The sequence below is a fragment of the Mastigoproctus giganteus genome, chromosome 3 (assembly GCF_048544385.1).
Source record: "Mastigoproctus giganteus isolate SK-2022 chromosome 3, ASM4854438v1, whole genome shotgun sequence".
Taxonomy (NCBI): Eukaryota; Metazoa; Arthropoda; class Arachnida; order Uropygi; family Thelyphonidae; genus Mastigoproctus; species Mastigoproctus giganteus.
This window is the reverse complement of record NC_143577.1, coordinates 242,800,623-242,827,795: the sequence shown is the minus strand read 5'-3', so window position 1 is coordinate 242,827,795 and position 27,173 is coordinate 242,800,623. Positions and strand designations below refer to the sequence as shown.

The window sequence follows — 27,173 nt, the reverse complement described above, 5'->3', positions numbered from 1 at the left end:
CTAATCAAGCCCTCCCAGTACGTGAAACTACCACTGCTATATAAGTCTTGAAATGGGATTGTGTTCTTTGATTATCCTTTTTCTCTTGCCATTGAGATGCTTCTATTACTTCAGAATTTCTGCCAAAGGTTCTATATAATGTTTCTGTTTGCTTGAAGCCATATGAGTACTTACTCTTGACTGACTGGCCAATCTCTTTTTCCCCTTCCCAGTTAATCCTCAGGTAATTGTCACCTCTGGAACATCCTTGAATGTGACCAATTGGTATTGGTTTTTATAATGTACAGAAAAGGAATTTGATAATATTCATATGATTTGCACTGTTGCAAAGTAGTGTGCATGTTTGTGTGTGGTTTTTTTTTTTTTTTTTTTTTTTGCAAATTTCTGCTTATTTTTGTTAATCAATTTACCATCAGATGTGTGGTAGTCTGTGTTCCAAAACGAAAACACGACAATAGTATTATTCTCTGCTATGTCATAATTTCATAGTACTTGAGTAACGCAAAGCTAATTAACAATGACTTTCAGTAACATACCAAAGAAATACATAAAATTTCAGATGACATATACACAAGATTTTCCAAAAATCTGTAAAATCTGAAAAGGATAACACATTTGCCTTATGGTACTGTAGGACCTCTGTAGCCGAGTGGTCAGGAGCGGGAGTTCAAGACCGGGGTTCAAGCCCCTGACTGCTAAATACAGTCGATCTGCCAATCCGCACTGGACCAGCGTGGCAGATTATGGTCCATTTCCCTCAGCATGAATTGTTGAGGAGGCTTCCATCCTGCAGTGGGTTGATAATGGCTGCACTTTACCTTTTTACTGTATGTACTTATGATTTTTCAATTTCAAGTGGTAGAAAATGCAATATTATCAGGCATTTCCAAATAACATAATGACAACATTCTAGTGCATAGAAAGAAATGCAAAAATCAATGTTTTTTTTGTAATTAAAAAAAAAATTTTGATTCGCACCCCAGCTGGGAAGTGAAAGAAACGATGACCAGGGTGCCAGCAACAAAAAAAAGGGGGGGGGGGTGAAGTCTTTCAGATTCTATCAGTATTCTATCAGTTGGTTGGCATTAGTCGGCAGTTGAAGTCCCTGTGGGGTCTGGTAGTTTTGATGGTTAGCATAGGTTTTCCTCTTCTCAAATATGGTACTTCTGCAGCAAAGACCTGGAATGCCTTCAGTTTGTGTGGGGTGTCTATTAATTGGTGTAGTTGTTCCTCATTGTAGGTGAGGATTTCCTTCTTTAAGTTGTTTCTTTGCTCTTGGTAGAGGGTGCAGTTGAGGAGCACATGCCTACAATTTTCCTCCTGTCTGCAGTGACAGCAGTCTGTGTCAAGGCATCCTAGCTGGTGCAGTTTGCTATTTAGTGACCCATGCCCAGTGAGAATGAAAGAGGACTGGAGGGTTGTGGAGAACCACTTATTGGTTGTTTTGGCTGTAGTGAAAGTTACCTGTGGAAGGAAAACCCTGGTTACAGCACCCACCGGCAAGGTGTCCCATCTCGTCTGCCAGTTTTACCATTCCTTATAATAGCATGTTTTTTCTGTGTTTAGGTTGATCTCTACTCCTGCTATTGCTGTTCGGATGCATTTCTTGATTCTGTAGGATAACCCCCGAAGATAATATGGAGGTCCAATGGTAGGGTGCCAGCCAATATTTGTAATGCAGCTGTGGAAACTGTGCGACAAGCCTGATGGGAGGCCAGCAGCATTGATCTTTGGATTGAAGCTAATTTTCTTTTAATTTTACTGTTCGTGGCCAATAGAACCAGGCCCCTGCTGCATATGAAACAATGAGCAGAATAACTGCCTTATAATAGAGGGTCAGGATGCACCTTCAGAGCCCCACTCATTCCTTGACACTCTTAACTGTGGATGCAGAGAATTTCTTTGTTTTGTTGTGGACATGCTGCAGGTGCGGGAGGAAAGAGAGTCGATGGTCTATTATTACACTGAGAACTCTAGTTTGTTCGGTGATGGGGAGTCGATGGTCTGTTATTACACCGAGAACTCTGGTTTGTTCGGCGATGGGGAGGCGAGTTCTCGTAATTTTGACCTGAAGTCGCCTTCTCAGATCTAAGCTGGTTTTAAACACCATCATGCTGGATTTTGTTGGGCTGATCTTCAGTTTATTCGGTGTGGTCCATCGGTGAACGCTATAACTTTTGTTTTTTCAAATGTGTAACTCAGCCAGTCTTGAAGAACCAGGTTCCAAATCAGGAGCCCTAGCACAGAGCCCTGGGGGCACCCTCGATGGATGGCCATTTGAACTTGGAAGTGTTTCAATCTAATTACAATTGATCTGTTTGCAAAGTAGCTTCTTAATAGCCAGTAGAGGTTTTTTGGGCACTCTGCTTTTTGGAGGCAGTCCAGCGCACTCTCCCACCAGACATTATTTTTTTCTTTCAAACCGAAGGGTGATGCAAACAGCAATGAGTCACTCGAGCATTTTCCCGAGGTTGGCTAGTAGTGCTGTTGTTCCATATGAGCGGGGGTCTGTCAGTAATTTGTTAGGTTTTGGAATAAGACGGAGCATGGCTACCTTCCAAGCCTGTTGGAAGTGGGAATTTTCCAGATATTTGTTATATAGGAGCAGAAAATGATGTAGCTTCACTTTGTAGAATCTGATTATGAATGCATATTCTATATGATCCATCTCCTGACATATTTTGATGTTTATTTTTGACAGGGCAGAGTCAGGCTCTTGCAGTGAGAAGGGATCGGCTTGAGAGTCCGTCATATATTCTGTGTTTGCTTTTCATATGGTTTGGTGCTCCTGGAGGTCCCCTTGGGGGCATCCTCTGGGAATAATTTATCAATTATTGTACTCACTGGGTCTGTCCAGTTGGTCGTTTCTGCACTGTCTGTTTGTACCATGCCTTATATATCTGTGTGAAGGTTTTATCTCTGGCTATCTTATTGAAGAGTCCCCATGGGTTGACATTGCCTGATTCTTTTACAAATTCTGTCCAGGTTTCCTTTTTTCCGTGTGGCAATATCTTTAGTATAAATATTCTTCTTTTTTAAGTACTGTCTGTGGAGCTGGGCAACATCTGTGGCTGGCCAGTTTCGTTGGTTTTGATATCTCTTCCATGCCTGGTTGACCTTTCTATGGAATTTGGTGAGTTCTGCTGTCCACCATGCGCAGGGCATATGTCTTTGGACCTTCTTCCTTGTTGACTGGTATGCTGTTTTGAAGTTGATTCTTGGATTATATTGCAGTACTCCTCAGGGGCAGTTTGTTTGTACTTTGTTGGGGACTGGTCATGAAAATAAGCCTTAATGGAGTCTTCAAATTTGTTCCAATCTGTCATTCTCAGTGAGAACCTAGTAAACTCTGGAATTCCTGTGCTTTTGTTTGTCACTTGTTTCTTCTGTACAATGGAGAAGGAGATGACTCTGTGGTCACTGAGGGTCCAGTCTGGAACTGTCTTCCAATCCAGGACCTGGGCCCTCAGGTCATTGGTGGTTATTGTGACATCGATATTCGATTGCCCTGTAGAGCTGTTGTTGTTGTTGTTGTTGTTGTTATTATTTGGTTTTTAGGTGCATTAGCAACTAAGGCCATATTGCTCCAGGATATGCAGTGGTCATTCCCTGACCTTTCTGCATCCTCCGTATTTGGTGGTGACGGGCTCGAACCCCGGTCCTGGCTACGGAGGCACCCTCTGTAGAGCTGCAGTAGATGGTTAAATGGTTTGGTAGGTTTTGTAGCTGTAGATTTCTGCTTTGGATGAGTTCCTCCAGCAGAAGTCCTCGGGCATCTGGGGGTGTGCTGTGCCACATCCGGAATTTGGCATTATGTCTGCGGAGATTAGCATATTGCACGTACAAAGGAGGTCGAATGCACAGTCTAGATATGCAAGAGAATCCTCAAAATTCCCTGCTGGTGGGCAGTAGAGGGAAATAAAGCAAAAGGACAACATGTAGTACCTGGTTTGTACGCGTGTTCCGTATTTTGTGCAGAGCCCATGGATGACCAGAACATCAATTTTCTTATTCCAGATTATTATGCAAGTCTTTGGATCAGTAATGACAGGTTGTATGACTCGAGTTTGAATGGAGTACCCTGGGATTTTGTGTGTATTCCCTGGGGTATTTTTGTGAGAAGGGCTCTTGGATAGCTGTTATATCTATTTCATGGTCCTCTGCAGCCTTCCTGATCTCGTCTGCCGAGATCAGGAAGGCAAATAAATGATCATGGGTCAGTCCGTGACCCATGTTCATTTATTTGCATTACTTTGAGGCTAGTAATGTGTTATTCCCTGCATATTGTCTTGTGTTCTGTCTTGGTGCGCCGACCGGGCTAGCCGGGTGGGTAAAGTGCCTGCCTGGCAACCCAAAGGTCGCGGGTTCGAATCCCGCCTCGGGCTTGGATCACAGTACTGCAAAAACCTTGGGAGGTGCATTATGGCCACAGAAGCCGATGCACCAACAACTAACTAAAAAAAAAAAAAAACAAACTCTGTCTTGGTGCTGTAAGTGCAGTTCGATTATCAGTTTTTTGTCTTGTTGTAGGCCTAGCCATCCGTGGTACTTAGTCTTGCTGTCTCTAGTGCTTTTTGGTATTCAGGGCATGTTGATTCCCTGACTGAGTGCTGATGTTCCCTCTTCCTTTTTTTACAGTTAACACAGCTGGAGGATTCATCCTGATTTAGACACTGCCTGCACATGTCCACTGCGTGCACAGTGGCCACAGGTTGGTGAAGTGCGAGTGCAGTGTTGGGATGTATGACCGAATCCCAGGCAAAGAAAGCACTTAGTTATAATTGTAAAAGGTCTGAATCTGTGTGTTGTGCATCCCACGTAAGTCTGTCTAATGTCATGACTTTCCTAAATAGGTTGGGGGACAATGTTATCACCCAATGGGACATTGCGCTACTCCTGGCCTGTGTGTTAAATTTGAATGTGATCTCATTCTTGAGGTCCTCAAATGTAACTCCTAAGTCTGCCAAATTCTTATGGTATAGATCTTCAATCAACTCATCTTTATTAGCCAGATTCAGAATGTCATACACAAGAATTGAAGGGTTGTTGAGCCTGGGAGGGGGAGCTATTGGCCACCCCTGCCACCCTAAATCCAGTTGCAAAGGCAATACTATCCAGGTCATTCTTAGTGATGGTTTCCAAATTTGAAAAGTACAGACCAACAGGACTCCACTTGATTAACTTCTTGCTCACCTGATGTCGTTGATAATATGACTGTTATGTATGATAGGCCTGAAAACTGGAGTAGCTAGGGTATTAAAAAAGAGATTGAGCACTTGGTAATAATAGGCTGTCCTTGTCACTTTATTAATTTGTGTTCTGAAAGGGGATCCACATGCCTTCCTGTGAAAGTTGATGAATTCTTTGTGGAAATTTACTGCTAGAAAGAAGTGCTAAAAAGGAAAGATATTTAAACAATTTCAACTGGTGCGTGCCAGTGAAGTAAAAAAAAAACATTTTGAAGTGTGTGTACACATTGGCTCTCTTTGGATGAATGTGCAACTAGATTGATAGAACATTGACAACCTTTGACAAGTCTGTTTAAAGATGTTAAAAGTGGTGAGAAAAGCAATATGAGCAATATAGTTACCAAATTGAAAAGTACAAGTGATCACTACTGAGTGTCACTGACTCATGTTCAAATCCATTTTAAGATCCAAAAGTTTTGAAAGAAGACAAATTGATAAACACAAAGAAAAACTTCTGAATTGCAATTTATAAAAATAGTCATAAATGGGCCAAGCAGTCTGATAAGTCTAAGCTTGTTATCCTCGCTCATGCAGAAACTCTATTCGTGTTTCTCTCTTCTGGCCTGAATAAAGCAATACACATTTCTTTTTAATGTTATGCCAATATTTGAAAAGCTGTACATGGTTCTTCAATCCAATGTACCTCACATCCATATGCTTAGGTTTTTACTCCTATATATGTTGAAAAATGTTATGTGCAATTTTATTTTACCAACTAAGTGTATTTTTCCAAGTTTTCAGATTGTCCATTTCTATTTTGGAAATTGATTATCATAGTAGACTGAACCAGAAAGATGATTCTGACTGTTACAGGAATTTCTACTGCCAAGGTGGTGGAAAGTGTAAAACAAGAGGAGCAGATTCTATTCTTTTGCTCAGTGAGGAAGCACTTTATGGCTGCATGTTACTACATGCTACACAAATTCCTATTGAAAAATGTTGTTATAAATGCTGAGGTAGCACAAATTTCATCAATCAGCAGTGCATCATTTTCAAATTTGAAATTTTTTTAGACAATTTGCCGGTACTTCTTGATGGCTTTAAGGATAAAAAAATAGATGAAGCAATAGATGCTTCACAACATCAGTTCTGTCATTTTATGTGATAGATGCTATCATGAAAGAAGAAAGGACTGAGGTACAATGGTCCTTGGTTGGAGAATTGACATATGCGTAAGAAAACTTGAAATATAGCATATTATCTCAAGTCATGCTTGGCATTTTAATTCCTTGTGGCAGTACTGTGTGTGAGAGAATATTCAGCCAACCAGGTTAGAAAACCAAAAACTGAGTTCAAACCTTTTTTTTTGTTGAAGCTTTGGAAATACCCCTGACAGCAGGGCCATTATTGTGAATGAATCTTTGACTCAACATTTTTGAAAAGGGTAAAGTCTGAAACAGTATCTTTTTTGAAGTTATCAAAATCATTTGGTGTCTAATCGAATATCCAAACAGACACCCACAGACAAAAAAGTGTTAGCAAGCTAAATTTTAAAAGCCTGCTGTATTGATAAACAATCTTGTGGCTGCATTTTAATATGAAATGTGTATTTTGTCAGAGAAATTTAATTTCTAATGCAGTGGACTTTGAAAAAAAAAAAAAAAAAAAAAAAAAAAAACTGATTTTTGCCTTGTTTTAGTTTAAAAATGAAAATCAAAAGTTGCTAGTTAAGAAAAATGGTTGAAAATCATTACTTAAACTTCATGCTTAAATATAGATTTAAGTAACATTTTAGATAATCGTATAAAAAATTATTTTATACTATTTTTAGAAGAAATCAATGTTTCAAAGAATATATGCATAATGTGCAGTTATTTTAAGTTTGGCAAACTTACTTTTTTCATATGCATTATTCTGGTTCATAATCAGCTGTAGAGAACTGTATTTTTAAGGGACATTTCTAGCAGTGTGTTAATGCCTAGATTGTACTAATCACGCAGTAGAATCACTCTTGAGGATACAGTTTATCTGTTTACAGCATTTTTTAAATTAATTGCATTATACATTCATTTTTCAATTTACAATAAATATTTCTCACTCTTAATTCTTGTATGCAGTAATGTATTTGTTATCAGTACATTTTAAAATTGATGATAGTTGACATAATTTAAAAGTAGTTGTTATGTACATCATACTGAAATCTGTTTAGTAAATTTGAAAAGCTAACAAAATAAGAAACACCATATTTATCTGAATATGAGACTAGTTTCTTCCCCTGTTTTACATGTTAGGACCCTGGACCATAAAACATTCCACTTAGCTAAATATTTTTATGGTAGTACTAGGGCAAGGCTTGAGATACAGACCAACAGCACTCCACTTGAATAACTTGCTCATCTGATGCTTAGCTTTTCTGGCATTGACTTTATGAGAAAAAAGGTATTCTCATAAGTCATTGAAATAAATTTATCTCTTCAGTATTGTTAAAAAATGTACTTGAGTTGTATCAACATTTATATTTAAATGATATGATATTAATTTTAATTATTCATTTGGTGTCTGGAATGCTCTTCCTGTGAGATTTTGTAATTTTTACAGAGTAAAAATAATGGATGCAGAATTAATCAAGGATGTTGGTGATTCCTTGATGAATGGCAGTACCCTTACTTTTCCCAGCATTTTCTGAAGTTTCTGTGTTTGGAATAAGTAACTGCTGTACAGATTAATGTAATATCTAAAAATAAAATAACTATTACTACTACTGCCACCATCCTTTGCAGAATTGCAGATCTTTTTTTTTTTCTTTCTTTTAATATATATATATATATATATATATATATATATATAAAGTGTTTACTTATGTACTGATTATGCTTATAAAATCAACAATTTTATGAAAATTATGTAAAAACAGGTTAAACCTTATTTCTGCATATTTGTGAAGTGTAATAAAAAAAACCACGAATTCAACTTAAATGTCGCTAGAAAATAGTTATAAAAAACAAGTTTAAATAAAATTTTAAAATGATATTGTTACTATAAAGTGATAACTGAAATTGATGTTAATCGGGAAGACCAAAATAAATTAAATGAACAAGTTAATGTGCACAGTGTGTTATATTTCAGGAACATTTTTTTTTCTTTCTTTCTTTTTCTGTGATTAATAGAAGTGAAAAGTAAATATAATTGTCCCTTAATTAATTAATTACTAAAATTATAACCTTATTATTATTATTATTGCCCTTTATATTATTTCTCCCTGATTGGTTGTTCCACCTCATGACAGGTATTGCTACCAAGTACGCAGGGTGGTTGTTGTTGTTATGTCTGGTGTTACTGTTGGTCGTGGAACTCTCTGACTATCGTGCAGGTGTTCAGGATTACAGCTTTCTGGAGTTCCTTGTAGGTGTTCGCTGGGAGATCTATTGCTGCTAGGCTGTTATGTAGGGTGTTTGGCACCATACCTGTGGTTGACAAGATGATCGGGATGGTCGTTACTTGTTGCATATGCCACATCTCTTTGATCTCCTGTCTTAGGTTCATGTACTTCATGATTTTTTCCCCATGGGTTTTCTGCAGGTTGCCAGTGTTGGGTACTGCTATGTCAATCAGATAGGTAGCCTTTTCCTTCTTGGGTTATGTCTGGCCTGTTGTGCGGGATTGTCCTATCCGTTATTATGGCCCGGTCCCAGTACAGCTTGTGGGTTGGGGTCTCTAGTACTGCCTGGGGTTCGTACTTGTAGTACGGTACACTTTCTTCAATCAACTGGTATTTCCTTGCTAGCTTCTGGTGTATTATCCTGGCTACTTGGTCGTGTCTATGAGTGTACTCAGTCTGGGTGATCACCTTGCACCCCACAGTGATGTGTTTGATCGTTTCTGAAGCCAGATGGCATCATCTGACATTCTGGGCTCCTTTGCGATGTATTTTCTATAGTTCCTGGTGTTGATTACCTGCATCATCCCCAAGTGTTTATAGGCCTCTCCCTCTGCTATGGCTTCGATCTCTTTACCAGTCTGCAGCTGGTAGTTTCGGTTGACTAATTTTCCCTGCGCAATTTTTTTTTTCTTCTTCTTCTTCTTCTTCTTCTTCTTCTTTTTCTTCTTCTTCTTCTTCTTCTTATTATTATTATTATCATCATCATCATTGTTACTATTATCATCATTATTGGCTGTATGGGGCAAGGAAGCCAGAGGCTTTTGCTAAGCCAGCCAAAAAATTCCTGAGTTACCGAGAGAGAGAGAGAGAGAGAGAGAGAGAGAGAGAGAGAGAGAGAGAGAGAGAGAGAGAGAAAGAAAGTAAAAGGGAAGAATGATGATATCCAGCTCAGGATCCTGTGTGTGCCATACTCTCCAGATGTGAGCCCCTGGGGTAAAACAGTTAAAAAGCTCTGTAGTTTTACATTCTCTAAATTTGACAGTTCAGTTTCATTACAATTATAAAATATTTATTATTCTCATCCTGTATACTTTTTTTTTCAATCGTCCTTTCTCTATATATATCTCTTCACAAGCGATACCATGTTCACAAATCTTATTATATAATATCAGTGTAAATACACCATAGTTTATCCATAAGTTTAATTACATACATAGTGTGCATTATATATGTAGTTAAACCATGGTGTATTTACACCGATATTGTATAGTTAATTTCAACCCATAACGTATTATGCCTTGAGCATATAGTCTTCAAAAAAATCACAAATCTTATATAACAATACACGCAAAGTGTGCATAGTCCAAAGCTAACAGTACTGCATTAAAATGTTTATTCTTTGAATTTCTGTTTGTCTGATTTTAATGAAATTTGGAATGGCTGAACAAATATTTTAAAAGACTCAGCGATATAAAATTTTTAAAAAAAATCTGTCCACTGGGAGTCAAGTTGTTACATGCATACAGATGGACACGAGGTGCATCAATAGGTGCATATGCACCTAAAAAAAGCATTCAAAAATAAATCATTTCAGTGGAGAAGGCTGTTGTTACCTATTCTTGGAAACTCCGGACATCATCAGGCTTCCCCTGGTGCCGTTTATGAGAGATGCCTGATGGTGTATCATGTATTTAGACTCTAAAGCGTTTAGGGCATAAGCCTCAAGCTATGGGTGAGTCTAGGCTATGTATAAATATAGTGCAAGCGATACATAGCTATATCTGAATAAATCAGAATATTAGTAAAACGGCATCGTTTTAAGTTATTCTGCTTTATTCAGATATAGCTATGTATTTCTGATGCACTTACACTATAGTCTAGACTAGACTATATACATAGTCTAGACTCTCTCCCATAGCTTGAGGCTTATGCCCTAAATGCTTTAGAGTCTACTTACCAATATAGCAATCCAGGTTCTTATATTAGCATTAATGAAAAAAAATTCAAAGTTCAGTAAGACCTGACCCCCAAACTTTTCATATCTTTAGTTCTTTATAAGGATGGTTACAATTCTGATGCATCATCTGAAATCTGATTTAAAAAAAAAAATATATATATATATATATATATATATATATATATATATATATATGAAGAGAGAAAAAAGTTCTTGATTCAGATAAATAATCAAGGTGATCTGAAAACTTGAGCAAGAAAAATAAAATCGAACAAGATTTTGTAGATTCAAGTTAAGAAATAATCAGAAATACAATTTTTCTAATTACGGTCACACCTTTTTACATTAGGATAGTGAAGGTTGTGTGTTTTTTTTTTTTTCTTTTCTCCTCCCTCCTTAAATGGTGATTATTTGTAGTTCTTCAAGAGTAGCCTGAACCTTGTGTAAAACTAATTTCGTTTGAGATATTTAAATGATAATATTCTAATTCAAATTCACTTACTGATATTATTTGCTGTTTTTTTTTTTTTTTTTTTTTAAGAAAATTAGGCAATTTTTTCTTACCATATGTGGAAAAATTGGATGCAGTAATATCAAAGTCATCAGCAGCACAGGCAATATATATGGCCTGACAACATAAGCTGATCAAACTGTGATGAGCTGGCAATTTTTAGATAATAACAAGGGATTTGAACTAACAGTTAGTGTCTATCTTCTTTATTCCCTCCACCCCAGTTAGTGTAGATCTTAGTTATTTGTAGATAACTATTTAATGTTGAAGCTTTTAGTTTGTCATGTTATAATTGTTAAGAGGTACATTAAATTATTAGCTCTTGGAAACAACCCATTTTTTGTTTGTGGATCTTGAAAATGTGAGCACTTGTGATATTTTTATATTTGAGAGCTTCCCAAATATATTCCCAGCTGATGGCCCTGTCTTCTTTTGTTTACATTTAAAGATTTAGCATTTGTATATGAGTTGCTTATTCATTTACCTTACAGTAAATTCTAAAATAATCTACCCTAATTATCAAGACACTTTAGAGCTTTGCCTAAAATTTTTATCATAACACACTACAAAACAATATATCAACAACTAGATTGTATTCTATTTAACAAAATGCATATTTGAATGGCTCCTGTAAATCCATAAAGATTGATAAGAGTTACTTTCACTTGCAGCACCCTGTTTTAGATTCCTAGCAATCTTAAGTTTAAAAGACATTAGTGGACATTAAAATATTATTTTCTAAAATATAATAAATCAACAGTAAATAAAGTGTGGAGGGCTTATAATCAGGTTTTTTCAGGTGCTAAAATTATTAACCAGTGGTACCTTGCCTTAAAAGAATTGTTCCTAATATAAATGTTTCATCTTCATTAAAACAACCACTTTATGCAAATACTTCTGTATTTGAAATTTACTCAATAATACCTATGTGGACAAATTTGGAGAGGTATGTCTTTGTTTTAAAATGTGCTTTTGCTATTAATGAACAGTCAAAAGGCTGTGCTATCAGTGTGAGAATGTAGAAACATATAAGTTATTTCATACTACTTTGTCAGTTATTGTGAAAAGAATTCATTTTAATAACATTCTAACATATGTCTTGCCCATGCATGTGATAGAATGGAACATGCTGTACAACAAAGAGTTTATTACGAAAGTGATGCCTACATTGGTGAATGTAGGCATCACTTTCGATACAGTTGCTCGGGATACAGTAAACAAATCAGCAGTTTTAGTCACCGATGCTCCTGCTAAATGTGCACCAACAATTTTACCTATTTGGAATTCAAACAAGTTGGTCATTTTCTTTATGTACGTTTTTATATCACCTCTAAATTAAACATCAGCTGTTATCATCTTTCCTTCACAGCTAGTTTGAGAAACAAAAAAAAAGAATCACTGCATGTTCATAAATACGTCATACAGTCATTACAAAAAATAGAGCTTTTATTACTCATACTACTTCATCTCAGGTGTTTCCATTATTTTGTCTCCCCCCCCCTCTATACGTGTATATAAATTGTTTATTAAGCATGAAATAACTGGAAAAGTAAATGATCCCATTACAGTGAACAAAGGTATCTTATAATGAGTAAGGAATTATACTCAGTATCACAACAAGAAAAAACACATATTTTAATCACTTTGAAGCATGACTTTCATGAAAGATATGAATCACGACTCTAATGATTCATGATATATGGTTCATTTCATGATTCATAAGGTTCTTACAATTCAAATGATTCATGATATATGGTCTTATAACATAAGCTGATCAAACTGTGATGAGCTGGCAATTTTTAGATAACAAGGGATTTGAACTAACAGTGTGTCTATCTTCTTTATTGCCTCCACCCCAATTAGTGTAGATCTTAGTTATTTGTAGATAACTATTTAATGTTGAAGCTTTTAGTTTGTCATGTCAAGAGGTGAGTGCTGAAAATTAAGCTAAGCTATACATACGATCTAGAGGTACGTTAAATTATTTTCATGATATATGGTTCATTTCATGATTAAGGTTCATACGATTCAAATGATTCATTTCATAATTATTGTAACTGCAGTGTTATATACTGCTTAATTGTTTGATCCTCTATTAAACATTAGACAGACAGTTGTATTTGTGCATACCTATGTACGCATACAAAAGTCAGTACAGTCAGTCCTCGTATAGCACGATAGTTGTGTTCCTAGAAACCCTCGTGTAATATAAACAACAAGCCCTATGGGAAAAATAGGGTTAGGTGCCGACCACCCAAGATTGAACACACATTTGTAACCAAAATATTACCAAACACAATAAATAATCGTAATAAAATACTTACATATTTTATTACAATTATTTATTATTATACGTAATACGTAAGCATTTTAATTACTTAAGTATTTTAAGTAATATGTATTTTATTACAACTATTACGTAATAAAATATTGCTAGTGCTTTTGCTTCTATCGTAAGCAAACTTGTTTTTTGTTTGATTTTCTATCCAAACAGATGACAGCCATTCCATCCCTTCCAATTCTTTGTGTCTTAATCTAATGGATTTTAATTACACTTTGAGTTGTTCCTGCTATGAAAGTTGTTTTTATTTTCTCTGCATTCTTTGTAATTCTCGGCGTTGCCTCATTTAGGTCTGTAGCACGTGCAATATCACATGGTCTTTCATTTCGCTCAAAGCATTTCATAATTTCATATTTTTTCTCTATCGACAGAGGCAGACTGGCCTTACCGGGGAAACCCCGGAGGCCGGTTGGATTTTGGCCATAAACCATAGTATGAGGCCACTATAAATTTTCCCGGGTAAGAATTTTTGATCCAGTCCGCCTCTGTTTATTGATATTGCTTTTGTTTTTCTCTGTGAATCTGCAGTGTCTTCACCAGGACGCTTCCTTTTCACACCTTTTAAGTATTTTACTCATTTTTAGGGAATAAAGCACAATTACAAAAGGAGGAGGCACGCTTGATACACATAAACAAAGCTGTGCGCGTGTAGCAACTGAATAAACAACACCGTAAAGGCAGAGATACACTATTAACACCTCACATTTTACTAAAGCACATTTCTAGGGGTTACTACCATAAAACAATAAAAACAATTTCCAGTTGCCTTTCTGCTAATGGAATCTGTTATAAACTGGTAGTAAACTCGATCTAATTGCATTTGCGATTATACCGATAGCTGGAATTGTGGTGCTTTTTACGTTATTGTGGTGAAATGTGTTTCCCCTTCACTGATATAAAAAAACAAATACATTTTCAGAATCTTCTCTTCATTCCTATTGTGTTGGGTTGAGTTGGGGTGATTCCGCATTCAACTGCCATTTCTTGTAAACACAAAGGCGAATCATGCATAAGCAAATTCGGTTTGTGTTATATAAGATATCGTTCCCCTATTTATAATCGAATTCGTGTAGTGCAAACACATGTTATACGAGGACTGACTGTAGTTTATTGAGCACTTGTATTTCTTAATACCTTGATTTTGTTTATTTATCAGAACTTCACCATTTGCATCCAGTTACAGCTTCCAAAAGTTTCCTGCAATTTAAGTCATCATTAAAATCGGAATTTTTAAATATTGCACCTCAGTTCTCTTTTTGCGATACTTTGCGATGATATACCAACTTAAAAATGATCCAAACAACTTAAGAGAAAATTCTTCAAGCTACAGAAAAAGTATGCATTGCACAGATTAGTGCAGTAGCATTAGTTTTGTATGTAGCCATGTAAGAGCAGTGTCATAAAATATCATATTTATACAACATCTCATGTTGTGAAGTCCTTCATGATAAGTTGCCTACTGATGCATTTCAATTAAGTAACCCTTCCCAAGTAGAGAAGTAAGTGCACTATAGCCCCAGCAGCTTATGCACCCCTAAACCCCCCCCACAACATACACACACACACAAAGTAGAGAAGTATATTGTTACTTATTCTCAATAGAGTTCCACCACCCAGAAAGCACCATTTCAGAGATTGTTGTCCCTTCATCAGTCAGTGGATAGGCATCATGAATTCAGGATACTTACCTGTCTACTGATGAAAGGACAACAATCTTCAAAGTGGCATTGTCTGTATCACTATCAGTATAGTTCTGAAGTGCACATCAACTGATTTTATTTGTAGGGGTGGACAAACATAATAGCTGTGTGTGATAATCGATCTTTACTAATGTTCACATGTGTAGAGTGGCTAGCGCTTTATGAGTGCAGTTTATATTTCTAGTCTTCTTCCCATTACAGTTGTTGGTTTTTGTTTTGTTTTTCTCTCCCTCTCTCTCTCAAATAAAATCAGTTTTGCATTCTTTCAGAACTGCACCGCTGATGTTTTATGGGTAAATCAAGAAAAAAAGAACAATATAGGTAACCCTCGTATAATATGGTAGTTTGGTTCCTGCAAAATCTCATGTAATGCGAAATATGTTATATGGGACTAAGAACCAGTACAAAAAGGGGGTTATGTTCCAAAAGCTAACAAAAATACACCCTTTTTTTTTTTTTTTTTTTTTTTTAATAACTATCAAAACTTAATTTTTATAGTAGTAATAACTTAATATTTTAACTTTATTTTTATAATAGTAGTAACTTAAATAGTAATAACTGAACAAACGTCTTACCTTACAAACCGTGATACATTATATGTCAGATAATGTACATTCGTTTAATTTTCTTCCTCTTCATTGCCACTAAGCACAATCTCTTCTGCAGCATCTAGATTTCATGTACCTTCTCTCTTTAAAAGTCATGATCTGCATGCTTTGAAGTCACAATTAACCCAGGGATCTCCCAATGAAATACCGTGGGCCTCCACTTTAAATTATACGTGAAAATCAGAATATTTTCCAGTTAGCAAAATAAAAATAATTTTACACCTATGCATATAGCTTAATTAATAGGTACTGTAATATGTACATACTAATTGATATTTCTGTTCACTGACTTTTTTTTTTTTTTTTTAATTGTAAAATTTAAAACAATAAAAATTATAAGCAATTAATAACAAAGAACACGGCACGCAGAAGTGAAATATGGAGTAATGAGTTTCTGGAAATTTATTTGTTTTTTTATATAATTGAATGTTTCATGGAAGGGGAACTCATTTCACCATAATAATGGGAAAGCCCACAGAATTCCAGCTATGAGTACTATAACAAATGCAAGAAGATTGTGTTTACTACCCATTTATAATTGATTACACTAACAGAAAAGACCAATAAACTGGAAACTGCAAATTGTTTTATGGTAGTGACCGCCAGAAATGTGCTTTAGAAAAATACAACGAAGGCGATAACGACTAGCGAGTCAACAGCAGGGATTCAAAAAAAGGAGTGGAAGTGTTGAAAATTGCATCTAACATAATATGTAGCAAGGTTGTCCCAGCACAAAAGTTCAAAAATACTGTGTTATGTGAGATTTCCTGCAATTCTCAAACTGTGTTCGAGCATGTACATGTAGAAATACCGTGTTATACAGGGATTGCCTATATTTTCATCAAGAAAAAGAAAAAAACAGCAGACCATTAGGCAAAATTTAAATTTATAAATCATAAAATCATAGCAGTTTTAACATCAAATTAAAAAAAAAAAAAGGTCCAAATAAAAAAGAGGCTATGGGCCGCGTGTGCATGTGTGTGTTTAATCTCTGGCCACAGGGCTAGTGGCCTCCTATAGTCACACTCCTTTAATTGATTTCCCACCTTTTAAGACATAATAATTCGATGTATTAAATCTCATAGCTAGTATAAAGTTTTTCATAGCAGATAGATATTAATTATATTTGATAAAACAATATTCATGTGATTTAATTGATCGTTTACGAATGCTAACCTTGTTTATTAATCTAAAGTAGATCCATTAATGTTTCTTAAATATGCAGAACGATAATATGACATGTCTATTACTCTGTTTGTTCTTGTTATTACAGGTTTGGCTGCATGATAAGTTAGTCTGTTTTATTTGCTCTGTTTCGTATAAATCAGAATCACAGTTCAGATACCTATGTAATAGGGAATTTTCTGTAAACTAATCTGTTTTGTTTTTATATATGTAGCACTTCAAAAATTAAATGATATCCTATGAATAAAGCCTTTTAACTAGTCATATTGCAGCATTAATTTTGATTACTCTCAGTCAGCCAAAGCACAACTGTTATTTTATCATTTTTATTAGTTCTTGCACATCTTTAATTTGAAAATTGTATGGGTTTCTGCATTTGATGTCATGCCTATACTTTGAAATATGGTCTTGCAACTTTTAACCTTATATTGTGCATATCAGTAGTAATTATAATTCATTCATTTCAGAAGATTAAACAGGCAGTTTTATTTAACACAGTGAGTGCTTTTCCTACACCTAGTGTTTATCTGCGTAATGAGCTACAGATCCTTAATTTTTAATAATATTAAATTAAATACACAGATTAAAATTACACTCTATTTGATCGTTACACTTAAATCAAATGTTGATTTATTAAACCATAATAAATCAACAGCTATGGAGGAATTTCTTGTTAAGATTTAAACATGCATTTTATATTAAAAGCAGTGGAATGAGCCATTTATTTCAGAAGCAATGAGTTATGATGTACTAAATTGGGATGCTAGTATACATCATATAATGCAAATGGTAATTTGCAATTCTGATGTGGTTTGATTTTATACCACGTCTCACTGATTTGTTCATTCTTGTGGTCCTCTACTGAATGAGACAGCAAAATAAGTGTTATATGTAATGGAATAGGTATTGTGCCACTCCATTTGCATTGCTCCACCTGCTTCCTTGCCTTATAGAAACCTGTGGGCAAATTACTGTGCTCACTGTGGTGACATTTTTACAGGTTTATAAGCACTATTATGGTGTAAGTTTTGCATTTTGCTGTTGAAGTATACGGGTCTATGAACGCTCCACTTATCTATATAGGTTTTATCCCCTTTTTTCAGCATTTGTATCACTTTTAGTTGATGCATTTATTTTACTGCATTACAATTTTATTAAGGTGTTTTTTAAATGTAATTGTTTTAATATATATATTTAATTATTTTTAAAATTTAATTGAACTTTTTTTTATGCCCATTTTGATTTACCTGTTATTCTGAGATTAACCAAGTTTAATTATATGGTGTAATTTTTTCCTAATTAATTCTATGCTTAATATGTTAATCTCTATTTAGCCTCAAAAACTTACATTGATTACTAGTATAGGCTCAGCATAGCCAAGTGGTCAACACAAGAGTGCAGTAATGCACACACGTTTGAGTGGACCATGGTTCAAACCCACATGACTGCTAAATATGGTTAATAATTGCATTTATTGTAAAAATAATTAATTATAAACAACACTTCTGACCTACTGGCCATACCAAAGTATAAAAAGAATGTACTTGATCCATAGCTTAAATATCATCTACCTAACTAATTGTAACTTAAGTTTTTAAACTGGCATCTTTTAACATTCCCTTAATCCAGTAGTGGGTGCCTGTTTTTATATTGCAAATAAGCAGTATAAAACTTGGTCTGGTAATACACAACATAAAAATCATTATAAAAATAATAATACATGAATATATTTCATTATTATTTTATTTATTTTTTGTCTTGTCAGTAATATGATAAACATTATGAAAATAAAATATTTATAATGACTACATTTCTTTTTTAAAAAAATTAAGCTGTTGTGCAGGATGGATTTTGCACCCCAGTCTTTAAGAGTTTATAATACTACTGTTTAATAAAATTATCAAGTGGCCACTAATTTTTGTTATGGAGTGTGAAATGACTTAATTCACTTAAGCCATTTCGTAGTTCCTGTGAAAAGTTGGTGGAAAGGTATGGCATTACGTTATTCAGAAATTTGCTAATTCCCTATAAATTTAGAACTGGTGTGCTTCAAGTTACAAACTTATATAGCTCTTAATATACAGTGTCCTGTGCATTAATGCTATTATATAAAGTCTGGAATCAATGTAAGCCATATTTTAATTTAAAATGTAGTTAATAATATCCGTTCAACTTTCTTTTGGTATGCTAGGATGACCAAAATAAGATTTATCACTAACTGAACCTTTTTCTTAAATTTTTTCAAAAGTTTTGCTGCACTAGATTAACAGTATTGGATTATTTATTATTTTTTTTTTTTCCAGGATGATTGCTATTGAATTCTGCAACCATTTCTCTCCATATCCATTCACACAACTGGATAATTTCTGTATGCTCTAGCAAGCTTAATGGCACAATATTGCATATGAGTAATATAAGCCTACAACAAAATGGTGGGAGTGGTTTTTTAAAATAAAATAAGCTTACATTGATTCCAGACTTCATTGGGCACTCTGTACAGGTAGTACAAATGCAGCTGTTACACTGAGGGTGCCAAGCTATCCACTTATGAAAGGACAATAACCCATGAAATAATCTCCTGAATAGTGGCACTAACTACAAATTAATAACAGTATACTTCTTTTTATGGGGAAGTGTTGTTTATTTGAAGTGCATTGTTAAGACATCTCATGATTTGGTTTGTTATATGGGGTGTTGGGAGCTTTTATGGAAAATTTAGTTTTCTATTAAAGCTACATACATACAGGAAGAATTTGTGAATAGTTTGAAGTTCATTTGCTCTAAGTTTTATGGAATTAATCATCTACGCCTTTATTCACCTCTCATGTTGTGGAAATTTATTATCATGGCAGGAAACTAATTTTAATTTTTTTTTTAACCATATAAGCATGTAAAATTAGTTTTTTATGCATCATTCATTGCAATGAGAACATTTCAGAATGAGACAGAAAAATTCATTAGGATGAAGTATAAACTAAGAAAGATTTAGCTTATCTAGAAGACAACTTTTCATGTGTTTAAACTGTTTCAGTTATTATCCATTCTTAGAAAATCATCAAAGGACGTACAATTTAAACATATTGTGCAGTTTTATATGTAGTTATTTGGTAAAAATGAAATAAATAAATACTCATTTTATAAAAAAGTAATAACAGTGGTTTTCTTTATTCAGTAACTAGGAGTAGACGTGCTTTCCACAGTAATATATACATTTCATAAATTAACAAAATGAAGTTGCGTAATTTTCCTATGAATATGTTATTTGCATACATAATTATTCATTTGAATTAACTAGTTTCTTCACTTCCCAATTAACCAAATGAATTAGTAATAAAAATTTATTATTTTATGTATCATGTATCAAATGCAGAGGGAAGTATATCCTTCCTGTGTTTCACACATTCAACTAATATATTTATCAGTTATGAAAATTGCATTTCTCTCAGTGCAGAGATAATTGACATATGATTATACATTTTATAGAAGAGTGTTCCCAGTCTTATAGTCAAGTTGTAATAGATATATGAAACACAGTAGAAAAACATTTCAACTCTTTATTACCAAAAATCCCCCTCCCCCAGTGGTCTCCTCATCTGTAGGCCTACATACCAGGAAATTTTTGAGTGAGTGCTTGGCTCTCTCGATGATTATTGTGTTTCATACATTTATAGCAGTTCATCTGTAAGATGGGGGGAATGTGATGAGTTTCTGGTACTAGTGTACAAAGAGATGAAACATAACTTGTTAAGGAACTAAAAATTTTTGTCTGAACCATGAATCACTTGAGATATCAGGTCTAACAGACTGAAAAAAAAAATTTTCTTATTATGTGCTTGACCAAAACACAACTAAGTTTTGCTAGAAGATGAATCAGACATCCCATATCTGTGAGCAAATCACCATGAGTTGCTACTATGGTATTAGCGTAACATTTGGTTACTGGAATGCACATTGCATGACTGAATCTGTACATTGACACAAAACTTTCAAGACCTTTTATTAACTATAACAACTTCCATAAAAACAGTTACAGTGAAGATGCAAACCTTTTTTTTTTTTTTAATGGTAGTTGTCCCCTAGTATAAATGAAAATTAATTTTATGTTGGGATCTGGCAATGTCCCAGGCACATTCATACTTGTTTGATAGTTTGCATTTCTAGATGGATTTATTAATTATCAGACCAGTGATTAGACTTATTGGAAGGTACTGAATCCTGAGAATGGTTGACTACCCTGATTCTTTCATAAAGTCATGAGGATAATCTATATCCCAACACTTTCATCACTTCATATAGGATGTTGGTGGGGATCAGTCTTTTTGTGTTATTTCATTGGTGTGATGGACACTTTCTTAGCCCATGAACAGGTTTAGGATGTCCTACATATGCCATTCAGTTTTTGGACTAGAGGCAAGAAATTGCATGTTGTATTATTTTCTTTTATTTCACTACCATAATGGATACAAATATGAAGGATACAATGCAACTAGTGATACAGATCAGTGTGAATTCCAGTATATTAAATATATGCCAGAGTTCACATGGAGATCCCTCTGTTGGACATTTTGTAGCACCCATTAAGTTAATAGTAGTAGCACCAAACATTTTTACACAATCAATATTTTGTTAAAATAAAGGCACATATGCACTTTATAACATCATTCTTTATTTTACTTTTTTTTTTTTTTAATTAGAGAAAAAAATTCCCTTAAGCAGGCATCCAAAAATTTTATATGAGCAAGCTGTGTGTCACACACTGTGCATCAACCAGTGAGAGAACTAATTTTTCAATGATGCAAATAAAATGTCAAAACTATATTGAAAGAATACCAAACTTCATACTAATGTGATCTCTAATAGCTATTTTATTTATTTACTTTTTTTTTTTTTTTTTTTTTACCAAAAAATTTATTTTTAAAAATATTTTACCTACCAACATGCCTGCTTGATGGATTAAATATTTTTAGTTTCACTAATTCTGTCTCATTAAGAAATAAAAGAACTTGCATTTTTATTTTGACCCTAAATTTTTAATTTTCATTTTTATGCTTCTGTTGATTTATTTAAAAGAATATTTATGAACAGCAAATAATTGTCTGAATTGAACAGTGTTCTCTGGTGCCAAATGCAACTTTCATTTTGTACATTCAGTAAAATAAAAAAATCAGATTTTTTTTCTTGGTCATTGATATAATCGTGCACGAACAGCACAGTATAAGATATATAATACTAGTTATCTTCTGTTGTCGTGTTTGTTGTTTCCTATCATATGCAATATAATTGCGGTCCTACATTTGCCTTTTTTTTTTTTTTTTGCAACTCTTTACTCAAGAAGGCTCTGACCCCCTGCTTTAGAGTATCTGTCTTCCAATAAAGATTTGAAGTTTGCTGGGCTTGGGTAAAGAAAACTTGCACGAGAACGATGAGAAACATCGGATAACTTACGCTGAAAATTAGTTTGCCCATATGGCATACTAGCGCTGCTCACTCTGTAAACAGACGGTAGGTGTTATCGGTCTGGAGCAAAGTCGAGAACGATATACTGATTGACAAGTAGGCGTGGCAAACGACGTGCTGATTGGTGGTGGGCGCGACAGACGACAAGCTACTGTGTAGTCATTGGTTGGCATTATGATGTGTATTTACCAGTAGGTGCTGATTGACGTTATGATACGTGTGTATCCACATGAGTGTCTTTAAAAATAAAAGTACAGTAATAAAAAATTTATATTTTATTAATAAACAATTTATGTGCTAGTCCACTCATGATTCTAAAGAAAAAAGGCTAGGTTACCTCCTCCATTTCGGGAGAGGTTCAAGCTCCCATGGGATTCAAGTGTAGGTAACCTGACCTTTTTTCACCGTTAGGGCATATTGAACAATAAAATAAAAATACAGTCATAAAAAATTTATTTTTTTATGAATGTATTTCTAAATATCACTGATTCTAAAGAAAAAAGGTTAGGTTACCCCATCCACTTCGGGAGGGGTTCAAGCTCCCATGGGATTCACGTCGAGGTAACCTGATCTTTTTTCACCATTACAGTAAATGTTAGGGCATGTGCGATTAGGACAAGTTACCATTAGTGCTGCTACAGTGATACTAAACCGATGTTATCGTGTGTTGTGTTCGCGCACCAATCAGCATGTCGTTTGCCACTCCCACCTGTCAATCAGTATATCATTCTCGACTTTGCTTCAGACCGATAACACCTACTGTCTGTTTACCGAGTGAGCAGCGTTAGTGTGCCGTATCGGCAAACTAATTTTCCGCGTAAGTTATCCGACGTTTCTCGTCTTTCTCGTGCAGGCTTTCTTTACCTTCGCCGTTTGCTGCAGTGTGATTATTACGTTACTTTAACCTGCTCTGATCGTATCTCTTTGCACTTGGATTGGCAAATTTGCTGATGGTTGACTCATGTGTCAAGTGGATTTTCATCCAGTTGAACGAAAAAATCTGATTGCTGTTATATAACCTGGATTACTGGATAATAAACCTGTTTTTTGTCTAACAGGCCTTATCAGGGACAGACTAACTCAGCTACATTGTTAAAAAAATAATAATAATAATAATAATAATAAACAATAAAAGTCCCCCTTGTCTAGATGAGAATTGAACTTGCACTTTTCCAGTGTTAGAAGGTATGTGATTGTGGGTAGCAACAAACTTGTTAATTACACTTGATATCAAAACCAGAGGTTTTAACCCATAAAGTGCATGAATATGTGTAATGTTTTCAGCTCCCTTAATCAGATTTGAGCTTTGGTATTCTAATTTCTTAATATTTAATATTTGAAGCATTCTTTTTGTACATTTTTTTTTTTTTTTTTTTTTTTTCAATGTTTCAGAAACTGTTGATATAGTGTGTCACAGAATTTCTACACTGAATTTTAGATGTATACTATCCTTCCAAAAGTCATCAGACACTTGTAGTAGTTATGAACATGTATAAATTTATATCTGTTGGCCCAACTATGTCTATAATGATTTCTTCAATACAACATGGAAGACTTTCTACTGATTTCTGTTGGAAAGATGGTGATATGTGCTCCACTCCTGAAAAGCATTTGTGAGTTTAACTAATTGCCTTGTGCTAATTCTTCATTCCATTTCATCTAAAGGCATTCATTTTGGTTAAAGTCTAGACCCTGTGATTATTTCCGCAGTGCTTCAAAGTTATTCTCTTGAAATGACATGTTCACAGTCTTTGCTTTCTGACATGGATGTAACATTTCCTTTATAGGGCACACAGAATTTCCCAGAACATCTATGTAGAATTCAGCATTCATGGCCCATGGGCAGGTGGGCTGAGAAGTGGCGACTGAAGTTTAACATTGACAAATGCGAAGTACTGCATATGGGTAGAAGTAACCCCAGAGGAATATACCAACTGTGTGATACTACACTTAGGGTGATAGAAAATGAAAAAGACCTGGGAGTAATTGTGCAGTCAGATATGAAGTTTTCTGTATAAAAAATCATTGACATTATCATTGTTATTTGATTACATGATTATTATCATGACAATACCCCATGTCCTTCTGCCAAAGCAGGTCATGGGATATTGTCAATGAAGTACAGGAATTTTGCTAGCAGTGAAAAGGAGGTAATTATCCCTTTTTATAAGGCAATGGTCAGACCACGCCTTGAGTGGTAATGAGGCCTACAGACCTGCGTACAGGTCTGTAGGCCTCATTTTAGGAAGGATATAGAGTTGCTTGAGCATGTACGGAGAAGGGCAACAAGATTGGTGAGGGGAACAAAGGGGTTCTCTTACCAAGAAAGGCATAAGTTCTGCAGATTGTAGTGGCTGGAGACTAGGCACCTGTGAGGTGATCTGATTGAGGTGTATAAGGCCTTGAATGTGTTGAGCATGCTGAATTATGATGGGATTCTTCCGCTTGCTCAGATTACTAACCTCAGGGGGCATAAATTCAAATTGAGAAAAGACAGTCGTAGAATAGTTGTGCAGAAATTTTCCTTTAGACAGCGGGTGGTTAATTGCTGGAATAAACTTCCATCTGTCATTGTGGAAGTTGATAGCTTAACTAAATTTAAGGAGAAACTGGACAAACATTTAGAGGGGATTGTTTTGTAATTTTTTTTTTTTTTTTTGACTGATGCTACATAAGCTCATATACTTCCTTTCTTGCATCACATGCCTCTATTACTACTACTACTATGAGGGGCATTCAAAATATAAGTTATACTTGGCGCCATCTCTTGGTATAATTGCACAGCAGATGTGGCTCTTGCATGGAATGGAGTTCATATCATGCGCCCCCTGGTAGGTGAGTTTCGTAGACGTAGCAGTAAGAGTTGTGTAGGAGAAAGCAGTCATAATGGCACATCAGCTAGAATGTTACTCCAAGTTCAAAGTACGCAAAACAATATGATTGTTGTGGACGAAATGTCTGAATTGTTCTGAGATTCGTCATGAAATAATGACGGTGTATGGGGAAAATGCAATATCGTGTCCAGCCATAGTGAAGTGGTGCCAGCGATTTGAAAGTGGTCGCACAGAATTGATGGATGCTGATCGAAAGGGAAGGTCATCAATGTCGATCACTGCAGACAACGTGATGCAGGTTGATGAAATGATATGCAATAATTGAAGACTGACAGTTGCAGAAATGGCAAAGGAGTTGGATATTTCGATAGGCAGTGTTCATTCCATCGTCCGTGAACATCTTGACTATCGCAAATTGTGTACACGATGGGTTCCTCGTTCACTGACAGACAAACACCAAGGTCAACGTTTTTTGTCTTCTCTAGCCTTGTGGAAGGCCATAACTTCTTACACCGCACCATCACTGGCGATGAAATGTGGGTGCACCATTTCACTCCAGAAACGAAGAGGGTGTCTATGGAATGGAGACACCCAACATTGCCTGTGCAGAAGAAATTCAAAGTTGCACCATCAGCAGGAAAGGTTATGGCCACTGTGTTTTTCGACTGTGAAGGAGTTTACATGGAATTTATGGCAAAAGGCACGACAATTAATGCTTCCTCATACTGCTAAAAATTAAGGTCTTTGCAAACAGCCATGAAAAACAAGAGGCTTGGAAAGTTAAGCAAAGGGTTGTTCTCATTCAAGACAATGCCACACCACATAATGCACGCAAAACAAGACACTTGCTCCAAAGTTTTGGATAGAGGTATGGCAACATCTGCTGTACAGTCCCGATCTTTCACCTTGTAACTATCACATCTTCGGCAAGCTGAAAGAACATCTGGGGGGGGGGATAACGATTTGCAAATGATGAGCAGGTGCAAACAGCAGTTCGACGGTGGCTGAATGACCATGGAGTGGATTTCTATCGTCAGGGAATCGAATGTTTAGTCACACATTCCGAGAAGTGTTTACACCAACTCGGTGGCTATGTGGAAAAGTAGTGCAAGGTATGTGCTTTCTATTGCATAATGTTACACACTTCAATAAATGTCTCTTGGGCTACAACAGTCAAGTGTAACTTATTGTTTGAATTACCCTCATACTAATACCAGTAGACCTAGTGTACATACGACAAGAAACACCACTAAACCATGACACTTCTCCTAACTTCACAGTTTGGTCAGTACACAAACTCAGGTACTAAGTGTTCTCCAAGCATTCTCAGTATGCAAACACATTCATCATACTGAAAGAGCATGTAGTGAAACCTGTCATTCCACAGGATTGGTTTTCATTAATCCTCAGTTTAGGTTAACTGTCTTTCACCATGCCAGCTGACTGTGAATTTGTTTTCATTATCAAAGATTTATGGTCTTCAGCTGTTATATATGAAAACTCAAGTTTGCCTGCAGCTAGTAACAATTGCAAACATAGATTCACTAGACAAAATGATGTTGATTGATTGTTGTTGGGTTTTAGGCACATTGACTTAGACCATGTTGCACCATTGTGTATTGTCTGCAAGTGTACTTGTGTGTTCTTGGGTGGATTAGCATGTTGTGTGGGCTGAAAAATCCAGAATAACTCACAGGGAAAAACCTCTACTCCCTCCACCTGGGATTGGCTAACTACAGCCTTGATTGAGGAGAACTTTAGAAATTGTTCCAGCCTATGACAAGTCCTTGAAGCCAGACCTCTCCAAGTGGGTAACAAGTGACGAAACCACACTACTGTTAAAAAAGGATGCAAAATGAAGTAGCCAGCCATCTAATAGTGCATTGGCTCCTGTCAGTCAGAAATTTTTGCCTACCTGGTCATTTCTTGGCTGAGTATCATCTGTAGACCTCCATTTCTTTAATACATTGTCAATTGTCATCTTGGGTGAATGTTTAATTATTGAGCAGACA

General features: G+C 35.5%; 1 protein-coding gene across 1 annotated transcript in view; it reads left to right on the top strand.

Annotated features, from left to right (window-relative positions):
* LOC150088975 (eukaryotic translation initiation factor 4H-like) overlaps window positions 1–27,173 on the top strand; it is a 131,816-nt gene that overhangs the window by 71,321 nt on the left and 33,322 nt on the right. The window lies entirely within an intron of this gene.